Below are 11,170 nucleotides of genomic sequence, written 5' to 3'. Positions count from 1 at the left end.
ATGACGGAGAAGAATCTCGCCGCTACGCGCCTGATGACGGTGGCTCAAGGCAGTGAGATGGGGGAGACCGGGCTCAGGGCCGGCTCCGCCCAGCCGGAGGTTAAGGGGAGCACCTTCTACCCCTTCTTCATGAGCACTGTCATCGTCGGCCGGGTGCCTCCCTTCTTCGAGTTCTTCTGCAATGTCCTCCGCCATTACAAGCTGCAGGCCCATCATCTCCATCCCAACTCCATCCTCCTTCTGTCAATTTTTGCCTACTACTGCGAGGCGCACGTTGGGGTGATGCCGTCCGTGTCTTTGCTGTGCCACTTCTTCTCCCTCCGAATCACCGGCAGCCATACCTCCGCGTGCACCAGCTTTGTCGCGTACTCCAAGGCCAACGCGATCTCGAAGACTGGGAAGAGGGTCGATGGCTTCCGGAGAAAGTGGGTCATGCTGGATGCCCGATGCATCCACTCTCAATTGGTGCTGCCCACGGGGCAGCCCCAGGCTGATGAGGCATGGTTTCGTGCGAAGCTTGACGACCGACGGGCAAAGTCGGTGCTGGAGAAAATGAACGTCGACCTGAGGCCGGACAACATGAAGGCGGCGAAGCTGACCGGGGCCATGCTCCTGAGGGAGTTCCTGGCGCAGCGGGTGGCTCCACTTCAGGCGCACTCGTGCCCGTTGTGGACGCTTGGGGTGCGGACGACGATCTCCACCTAAACTCGGTGGCCCTAGCTGACGAGGATCTGGTCGCAGCTCTCCACTTCTTGGTCGGAGAGGATGTGGAAGGTCTAGAGGGTGCTCCTGCCCCCCTGTTCCTCCGCGAAAACTGGCAACAGGTGGTGGATGCCATGCCCACCTTCGATGGGAGCGGTCTGGGGATCGGAGGTGCCTCCTGAGGGCCAGGAGGCAACGGTGCCGGTGGAATTGTCTTCTGGTGATTCCCGCGGAGGAGGAGAGGACGACGAAGAAGAAGAGGAGCGCGACTCGAAGGCGACCGCTGAGGGGACGAGGGAGACTTCTCCCCGGTGCAGGGCCAGCATCCTCCGCACCCTGCAGGACGATGACGAGGCCGACGCCAGGTGGGAGGGAGAGGACCCGCCCGTGATCCCGAAGAAAGACAGGTCAGGGCTGATCTCCAAAGGGACTACTTTTGTCCAAGCACCACCCGAAGACGCCTCTAGCCCTTCTGGTGCGCCCTCTTCTGCCTCTGGACCTCTCGAGGTTGCGCCCCGGACCAAAAGGCTCACGGGCTTTAAGCTCGGCAAGAGACCGCCAGAATATGCCACGATTGACCAGTAAGTGCTCGAACTCCGTCTTGTTCTTGTTTTTGCTGTCAAGGCTTGACGTCCTCCATCATTTGGTTAGGCCACCGCTTGCGGCGAAGAAGCTGAAGGGGGGCGCGGTGGCTCCGCCTGGGGCAGGCTCATCTGTTGTGGTCACGCCTTCGCCTGTGGGAGGGGGAGGCAGTGGAGCTCGCACCTCCCCTGCCCGGTCGTCCTCGCGAGGCCAGGAGGAGCGCCCTGGCGGGGTGCCAGCCCCCGTGGCCCCGCTGACTCTGGAGGTGCCGGCGCTTGATGCTGTCGCTGAGGTTGCCAAGACTCAGGAGCTCCCGGTCTCCCAAGCCGTGATCATGCTGCCGCCTTCTCCTCCTGCACCATTGGTTCCGGACTCCTCTGCCTCCTCCGCCGTCTTGGACCGCGCCCTTGCTGGGCTAGGCTGGCTGCGAGAAGACCTCCAGAGCGCCAACCTCCACCTGGTGGCCGGGCGCCTGGAGCTGATCTTTGGTTGGGTTCACTCCGACACCTCCGTCCGAGCGGCGCTGAGCCGGGCTCCGACAGCTTCCGAGGAGGAGAAGAAAGTCGCCACCCAGGCCGCAGCCGCCCGTGGTGCGGCACTGAAGGATGCCACGGTCGCCTAGGACCAGTGCAAGGCGTTGGAGACCGAGCTGCAGGGTCTGTGCGATGAGCTCGCCAAAGAAGCCTGCGGCTGCCAGGTGAAGGAGGAGGAGATGAAGGCTCGGGAGAGCACTATCGGGGACCGCGACGCCGAGCTGGCTGCTGAACGTGGTCGACTGAAGATGCTGGAGCAAAAGCTAAAGGTGGAAAGGGCCGAGCTGGATGCCAAGGTGAAGGTCCTGGCCGAGGATCGCGTGGCCTTCACGGATCTTGAGGTGAGGTCTCGCAAGGCGCTGAAGACGCTCTACGATGGTGGCCTGGAGAACCCACTGGCTGGGGCCAAGGACGGCCCCACCCAGCTGCTTCCCTTCTTGGTCGAAGCGCTTAAGGAAGTCATGACCGGCGTCGGCCCCATGGCCGAGGTTGAGGCTCGCGTCCTTTCTTCTACAGCACTGACGCGGGTCCTCAGCCACGTCTACCTTCGCGACCCTGGCACCAACCTCGACGAGATGCTAGAGCCTGTGAATGCCGAGCGCTCCACCGCTTCTGTTGAAGCCGTGAAGGGCCGAGCGGAAACCATGCTGGCGAAGTTTTGCGCCTTCGCCACTGCGCCCAAGGCAGGTACTGCTAATTCCGCGGCCTCGGGAGGTGGAGCTGACAGGCGTAACACCACCATGGAGGCGGGGCTCCTGGCGAAGTACGGCACTGCCGAAGGGTGATCTTCTCGCGGCTTCTTTCCTATTTCAACTCGTGCAATATGCACCGTGCCTTGTGGAGGCATTTAAACTTGTGTTTGGTATCGTGAGAACAATTTATGGTTTGTAATATTTGCTTCGAGATTTTGCGGTTTCCTTCCTATTTGCTTTGGGTTCTATGTCGGCAGGGCCCGGTGATGACCCACAAGTATATGGGATCTATCGTAGTCCTTTTCGATAAGTAAGAGTGTCGAACCCAACGAGGAGCAGAAGGAAATGACAAGCGGTTTTCAGTAAGGTATTCTCTGCAAGCACTGAAATTGTAGGTAACAGATAGTTTTGTGATAAGATAATTTGTAAGGGTAACAAGCAATGAAAGTAAATAAAGTGCAGCAAGATGGCCCATTCCTTTTTGTAGCAAAGGACAAGCCTGGACAATTTCTTATAATGAGAAAAGCGCTCCCGAGGACACATGGGAATTATCGTCAAGCTAGTTTTCATCACGCTCATATGATTCGCGTTCGGTACTTTGATAATTTGGTATGTGGGTGGACCGGTGCTTGGGTACTGCCCTTTCTTGGACAAGCATCCCACTTATGATTAACCCCTATTGCAAGCATCCGCAACTACAAAAGAGGTATTGAGGTAAACCTAACCATAGCATGAAACTAGTGTATCAAAATCAGCCCCTTACGAAGCAACGCATAAACTAGGGTTTACGCTTCTGTCACTCTAGCAACCCATCATCTACTTATTAATTCCCAACGCCTTCCTCTAGGCCCAAATAATGGTGAAGTGTCATGTAGTCAACGTTCACATAACACCACCAGAGGACAGACAACATACATCTCATCAAAATATCGAACGAATACCAAATTCACATGACTACTAATAGCAAGACTTCACCCATGTCCTCAGGAACAAACGTAACTACTCATAAAGCATATTCATGTTCATGATTAGAGGAGTATTAATATGCATTAAGGATCTGAACATATGATCTTCCACCAAGTAAACCAATTAGCATCAACTACAAGGAGTAATCAACACTACTAGCAACCCACAGGTACCAATTTGTGGTTTTGATGCAAGATTGGATACAAGAGCTGAACTAGGGTTTTGAGAGGGGACGGTGCTGGTGAAGATTTTGATGGAGATTGACCCCCTTCCAATGATAGGATCGTTGGTGATGACGATGGTGATGATTTCCCCCTCCCGGAGGGAAGTTTCCCCGGCAGAACAGCTCCGCCGGAGCCCTAGATTGGTTTCGCCAAGGTTCCGCCTCGTGGCGGTGGAGTTTCGTCCCGTAAGCTTGCTTCTGGTTTTTTCCAGGGTAAAAGCCTTCATATAGCAGAAGATGGGCACCGGAGGGTGCTACCTCTTGAGCACTGCGTTGGATTTCCCCGAAGAGGAAAGGATGATGCAGTAAAGTAGCGTAAGTATTTCCCTCAGTTTTTGAGAACCAAGGTATCAATCCAGAAGGAGATCACGCACGAGTCCCTCATACCTACACAAAACGATAGCTACTCGCAACCAACGCGATTAGGGGTTGTCAATCCCTTCACGGTCACTTACGAGGGTGAGATATGATAGAGATGATAAATAATATTTTTGGTATTTTTGATATAGAGATGCAAATTAAAAAGTAAAAGGCAAAGTAAAAACAAAGCAAGTAATAAAGTAATGGAGATTGATATGATGAGAATAGACCCGGGGGCCATAGGTTTCACTAGTGGCTTCTCTCAAGAGCATAAGTATTCTACGGTGGGTGAACAAATTATTGTTGAGCAATTGATAGAAAAGCGAATAATTATGAGGTTATCTAGGTATGATCATGTATATAGGCATCACGTCCGAGACAAGTAGATCGAAACGATTCTGCATCTACTACTATTACTCCACTCATCGACCGCTATCCAGCATGCATCTAGAGTATTAAGTTAAAAACAGAGTAACACCTTAAGCAAGATGACATGATGTAGAGGGATAAATTCATGCAATATGATAAAAGCCCCATCTTGTTATCCTCGATGGCAACAATACAATACGTGCCTTGCAACCCTTTCTGTCACTGGGTAAGGACACCGCAAGATTGAACCCAAAGCTAAACACTTCTCCCATTGCAACAACTACCAATCTAGTTGGCCAAACCAAACGGATAATTCGAAGTGACTTGCAAAGATAACTCAATCATACATAAAAGAATTCAGAGAAGAATCAAATATTGTTCATAGATAAGCTGGATCATAAACTCACAATTCATCGGTCTCAACAAACACACCGCAAAAAGAAGATTTCATCGAATAGATCTCGACAAGAGAGGGGGAGAACATTGTATTGAGATCCAAAAAGAGAGAAGAAGCCATCTAGCTACTAGCTATGGACCCGAAGGTCTGAAGTAAACTACTCACACTTCATCGGAGAGGCTATGGTGTTGATGTAGAAGCCCTCCGTGGTAGATGCCCTCTCCGGCGGAGCTCCGGAACAGGAACCAAGATGGGATCTCGCGGATACAGAAAGTTGCGGTGGTGGAATTAGGTTTTTGGCTCCGTATTTGATCTGACGGGGGTACGTAGGTATATATAGGAGTAAGGAGTACGTCGGTGGAGCAACAGGGGGCCCACGAGGCAGGGGGAGTGCCCAGGGAGGGCGTGCCCCCCACCCTCGTGACCTCCTCGGTTGTTCCTTGGAGCAGGGTCCAAGTCTCCTGGATCACGTTCGGTGAGAAAATCACGTTCCCGAAGGTTTTATTCCGTTTGATATTCTGTTTCTTTGAAATACTGAAATAGGCAAAAAACAGCAATTCTGGGTTGGGCCTCCGGTTAATAGGTTAGTCCCAAAAATAATATAAAAGTGGAAAATAAAGCCCATTATAGTCCAAAACATTAGATAAAGTAGCATGGAGCAATCAAAAATTATAGATACGTTGGAGACGTATCAAGCATCTCCAAGTGAGGGAGTCCTGGATTAGGGGGTGTCCGGATGACCGGACTTTGACCTTTGGCCGGACTCCCGGACTATGAAGATACAATATTGAAGACTTCGTCCCTCGTCCGGATGGGACTTTCCTTGGCGTGGAAGGCAAGCTTGGCGAAACGATATGTAGATCTCCTCCCTTTGTAACCGACTCTGTGTAACCCTAGCCCTCTCCGGTGTCTATATAAACCGGAGAGATTTAGTCCGTAGGACGAACAACAATCATACCATAGGCTAGCTTCTAGGGTTTAGCCTCTCTGATCTCGTGGTAGATCTACTCTTGTACTACCCATATCATCAATATTAATCAAGCAGGAGTAGGGTTTTACCTCCATCGAGAGGGCCCGAACCTGGGTAAAAACATCGTGTCCCTCGTCTCCTGTTACCATCCGCCTAGACACACAGTTCGGGACCCCCTACCCGAGATCCGCCGGTTGACACCGACATTGGTGCTTTCATTGAGAGTTCCGATGTGCCGTCGCCATCAGGAAGGATGCCGCACCCCGTCTTTAAAGACGGCGCTATTGCTAAAGGAGCTTTGGCTATCGGCCAAATTCTCTGGCTAGGCGGTTTTCTAATGACCGCATGTTCGGCCGCCGCGCCAACGATGACTTCTTGGGTCATCGAAAGCAATCTGCACGTCAACTCAGAACTCGTCGAGCAGTTAGATCCGATGGAGCTCTCTTCCTTAAAAGAGCTCTTGGATCGCATCGCCGCCCTGGGAGTCGCTACAGATTACGATCAGATTGGGCTTAAACTCGATCCGAGAGAGATTGACTCTCCCCAGGTCACCCACCACATCGAAGTGGTGGAGGAACAATGCGGCGAATCTTCACCCATCCTAAGGACCAGATATGTCCGGATTCCCGATCCCTCCAAGCCGGATACCCGCGGAGGGGAGGACGTCACTCAAGCCCTGAACCTAAAGTCAGGCGGCGGGCCTGATTCATTGGACAACATCCAAGAACCCAAGCTTCCGAGTTCGGAAATTTCTTGGCCCCTGAGTCTCAGATTGGGCGAGGTTCCGAATTTAACTCCACCCGCCCACCCAACTATAAGGGATCTATCCCAAATTTAGCAAGAGCCCACAGAAACAGTACACCATTACTGGGCCAGATTCCTCTTGGTTATGAACAGGATAGAGGACTGCCGCGAGGAGGATGCAATTTCATTCTTCTGCAACAATTGCACGGACATCGGGATCCTCATCGCCATAAGTCACCGTGAAATTACACGCTTCGCTGACTTGGCATCCATAGTACGAAAATACCGTGCGACGGAAAGCGTCCGGAAAACCGAAATAAAATTCTAGGACAATACGGCCCTGAATATGATCCCAGTCCGAAATAAAAGGGTGCATTATCGCCAGGCACTTGGGCCAAACAACAAAAAACAAAAACCCTCTATAGGGTATGGAACCGTACTGGAGGGATGGCTCAATGGACCTTGTAAAATTCATAGTACAGAGGGCGTCACACCAACTCATAGCCTTAGAGCATGTTGGATACTCTGGCAGGTGGCCAGAAGTGGCGAGGAGCTTCTAACTCTAGAATCCGTAGAGCACCAGCCCAGGAATACTAGTACGGTATCAACAGTCTTCGAGACTTTCGCATCAAACAATATGCGGAAATGAACACTCTGCAGCCTTACCGAAGTCTACCAGGTAGCAACAATAAATCCATGGAGTGACACGGCTATTACCTTCAATGCCAGTGATGAACCTAAATGCCGAACAGCCCGAGCACTAGTCGCATTGGTTCTCAGTCCGATAGTGGACGGCTTTCGACTTACCAAGGTACTCATGGACGGTGGCAGCGGATTGAACCTCATTTATGAGGAAACACTTCGAAAAATGGAAATAGACTGGAGCCGCATTGAGCGAAGCAACACAACCTTTAGAGGAATAATTCCCAGTTGGGAAGCGTGCTATATAGGAAAAATCACGCTGGATGTGGTGTTCGGCACGCCGGATAATTACAGGTCCAAGGAGGTTACATTTCAAGTGGCCCCGTTCAGCAACGGATACCACGCTTTGTTAGGGCGAGAGGCATTCACAACTTTTCAAGCTATACCCCATTACGGGTACATGAAGCTCAAAATGCCCGGACCCAACGGAATCATCACTCTTGCTAGTGATCCGGACATAGCACTCCGCGCCGAAAACAAGACAGCCGCACTGGCCCTTGAGGCATTATCCAAAGCCCTAGCGGCCGAGGAACTAACCGCGCTGCGCTCCACGGTGGACAAGGATGACGTGATACTCGACAAAAGATCCAAGTCCACCTCCTTTAAACCGGCAAACGAAATAGTCAAAATCCAAGTCCATCCAACGGACCCTACAAAAACGGCCTCCATCGGGGCACAATTAAACCCTGATGTAGACGCCGCACTGCGAGAATTCCTACGCGAAAATTGGGACATCTTTGCCTGGCACCCTTCAGACATGCCAGGAATCCCACGCAGGCTGGCCGAGCACAGCCTGAACATCCTAAAAGGATTCAAGCCTGTTAAGCAGGCTCTTCGGTGTTTCTCTGAACCTAAGAGACAAGCCATGGGAGAGGAGCTAGCCAAACTACTGGAAGCCGGATTCATCAGAGATATAAAACATCCGGACTGGCTAGCAAACCTGGTGATGGTACCAAAGAAGGACAAATCCTGGCGCCTATGCGTCGATTTCAAAGACCTCAACAAGGCTTGCCCAAAGGATCCCTTCCCCCTCCCCCGCATTGATCAAATTATCGACGCTACCGCAGGACACGATGCATTGTGTTTCCTCCACGCATACTCTGGCTACCATCAAATTAAGATGGCAGAGCCAGACCAAGCCCAACGGCATTTATCACCCCATACGGCCCATTCTGCTTGAACACAATGCCCTTCGGGCTCAAAAACACCGGCGCAACATATCAACGCATGATTCAGACATGTCTGGCCAACCAGATCGACAAAACAGTTGAAGCATACGTGGATGATGTGGTCGTCAAAACCAAGCATCTCAAAACTCTAGTAGATGACTTGAGGCTCACGTTCGATAACCTCCGAACATATGACATAAAGCTTAACCCGGAAAAATGCGTTTTCGGCGTACCAGCCGGAAAGCTCTTGGGCTTCATTGTATCCGGTAGAGGAATTGAAGCAAACCCAGCCAAGATCCGAGCTCTGTCACAATTGGATATTCCAAAGGACCTCAAGCAAATACAAAAATTGACTGGATGCGTGGCGGCTTAAAGCCGCTTCATCTCCCGCTTGGGAGAAAAAGCATTACCCCTTTATCGCCTCCTCCGGCGCACCGAACACTTCGAGTGGACGGATGCTGCCACGACCGGACTAGAAGAAATAAAAGCCATATTGGAAACAAACCTGGTCCTGGCCGCGCCTAACATCGGCAAACCAATGTTGTTATACATTGCGGCAACTCATCAAGTTGTAATCGCAGTGCTCGTTGTCAAACGAGAAGCGGCCGGACACAAATTCCCTCTCCAGAAACCAGTCTACTACGTGTCCACTGTCCTCACTCCATGCAAATCCCGGTACCCGCATTACCAAATGATAGCGTACGCAGTGTTCATGGCGTCCCGGAAGCTACGACACTACTTTCAAGAGTGTTCAATAACAGTAGCCTCCGAAGTACCTCTTAATGATATTATAAACAACCGCGACGCGACGGGCCGGATTGCCAAATGGGCCATTGAGCTCCTTCTGTTCGACATAACATATAAGCCACGGCGAGCTATCAAGTCGCAAGTTTTGGCCGACTTTGTCGCTGAATGGACTGAAGCCGAACTCCCTAAAGAGTACGGCACCTATTCCAACTGGATCATGCACTTCGACGGCTCCAAAATGCTAGCGGGTCTCGGGGCTGGCGTCGTTCTGACGTCCCCAACAGGAGATACAGTTCAATATGTACTCCACATAATGTATACGGACTCCAACAATGCAGCCGAATATGAGGCCCTTCTACATGGTCTCTGGATGGCAGTCTCCATGGGCATTCAACGCCTAGAGGTGCGTGGGGATCCGAACCTCGCGATATCCCAAATAAATGGAGACTTTGATGCCAAAGATCCAAAAATGGCAGCTTATCGCAATGTCGTCCTAAAAATGTCAGCTCGGTTCGAAGGGCTCGAATTTCACCATATAGCCCGGGAAAACAATCAGGCAGCAGACGTCCTGGCACGCATCGGTGCAAAGCGCGATGCAGTCCCCCCCAACATTTTCCTGGAGAGGCTATTCAAGCCATCCGTACAATGGGAAGGGGAATCCGGAAATAACAATCCAGACCTAGTCGCACCACCTGACATCGAACATTCTGACACAATGGGAGGCTCTGCCAACGAGGTAACATCCTCAGCCCACATAATAATGGCAGTAATTGCCCCGTGGACAGAACCATTCTTAGCCTACTTAACTAGGCAGGAACTTCCCGAGGACCAAAACGAGGCACGCTGCATAGTGCGGCGATCTAAAGCCTATAAAGTCTACGAAGGAGAGCTTTATAAGAAAAGCACCACCGGAGTCCTTCAAAGGTGTATCTCCGAAGAGGAAGGGCGGAACCTTCTGGCTGAAATTCATGCCGGACTCGGCAGGAACCACGCCGCAGCCCGGGCCCTTGTAAGCAAGGCCTTCCGTACCGGATTTTATTGGCCGACGGCCCAGGCAGATGCTCAGGACTTAGTCCAACGATGTGTTGGTTGCCAATTATTTGCTAATCAAAGCCACATGCCACCTACCGCCCTCCAAACTATACCCATTACCTGGCCCTTTGTGGTCTGGGGGCTTGACATGGTTGGACCCCTTAAAGGAGGAACCCACAAGCAAAAATATCTACTGGTCATGGTGGACAAATTCACCAAATGGATAGAGGCCAAGCCTGTTAAGACGGCCGAATCCGGACCGGTGATAGACTTCATATCAGGGGTCGTACACCGTTACGGCGTCCCCCACAGCATCATCACTGATAACGGCACGAACTTTACGGCCGGCGAGGTTAAACTCTGGTGCAAAAACATGGGCATCAAGCTCGACTACGCTTCAGTCTATCACCCACAAACTAACGGTCAAGTCGAGCAAGCAAATGGTCTAATCATGAGAGGCATAAAACCCAGATTAGTGCGATCCCTCAAGGAATCTAACACGCACTGGGTAGAGGAGCTCGACTCCGTACTCTGGGGGCTGCGGACCACGCCAAATCACACTACCGAATTCACACCATTCTTTATGGTATACGGCGCAGAGGCAGTCCTGCCCTGCGACATAATTCATGACTCACCTCGCGTGCGCATGTACGAAGAAAGAGAAGCCGAGCTCAATCGGCGGGACAGTTTGGACGCATTGGAGGAGGAGTGCGACGTGGCAAAAGCCCGTTCCGCATTCTATCAACTGCAGGCTCGAAGATATCAAAGCAGAGAAGTACGGGCCAAAACTTACAATGTTGGCAAACTAGTTCTACGCCTGCCGGACAAGAAAAAGGACAAACTCAAGCCCAAATGGGAAGGTCCCTTCATAATCGACCAAGTTCTGACTGGTGGAGCGTACCGTCTGCGAAATGCATCGGATAACCGACTCGAGCCGAACCCATGGAACGCAGCACGCCTACGAAGATTCTACGCCTAGCGC

Source organism: Triticum dicoccoides, chromosome 5B, assembly GCF_002162155.2.
Source record: "Triticum dicoccoides isolate Atlit2015 ecotype Zavitan chromosome 5B, WEW_v2.0, whole genome shotgun sequence".
Lineage (NCBI taxonomy): Eukaryota > Viridiplantae > Streptophyta > Magnoliopsida > Poales > Poaceae > Triticum > Triticum dicoccoides.
This window is presented reverse-complemented; position numbering follows the sequence as displayed.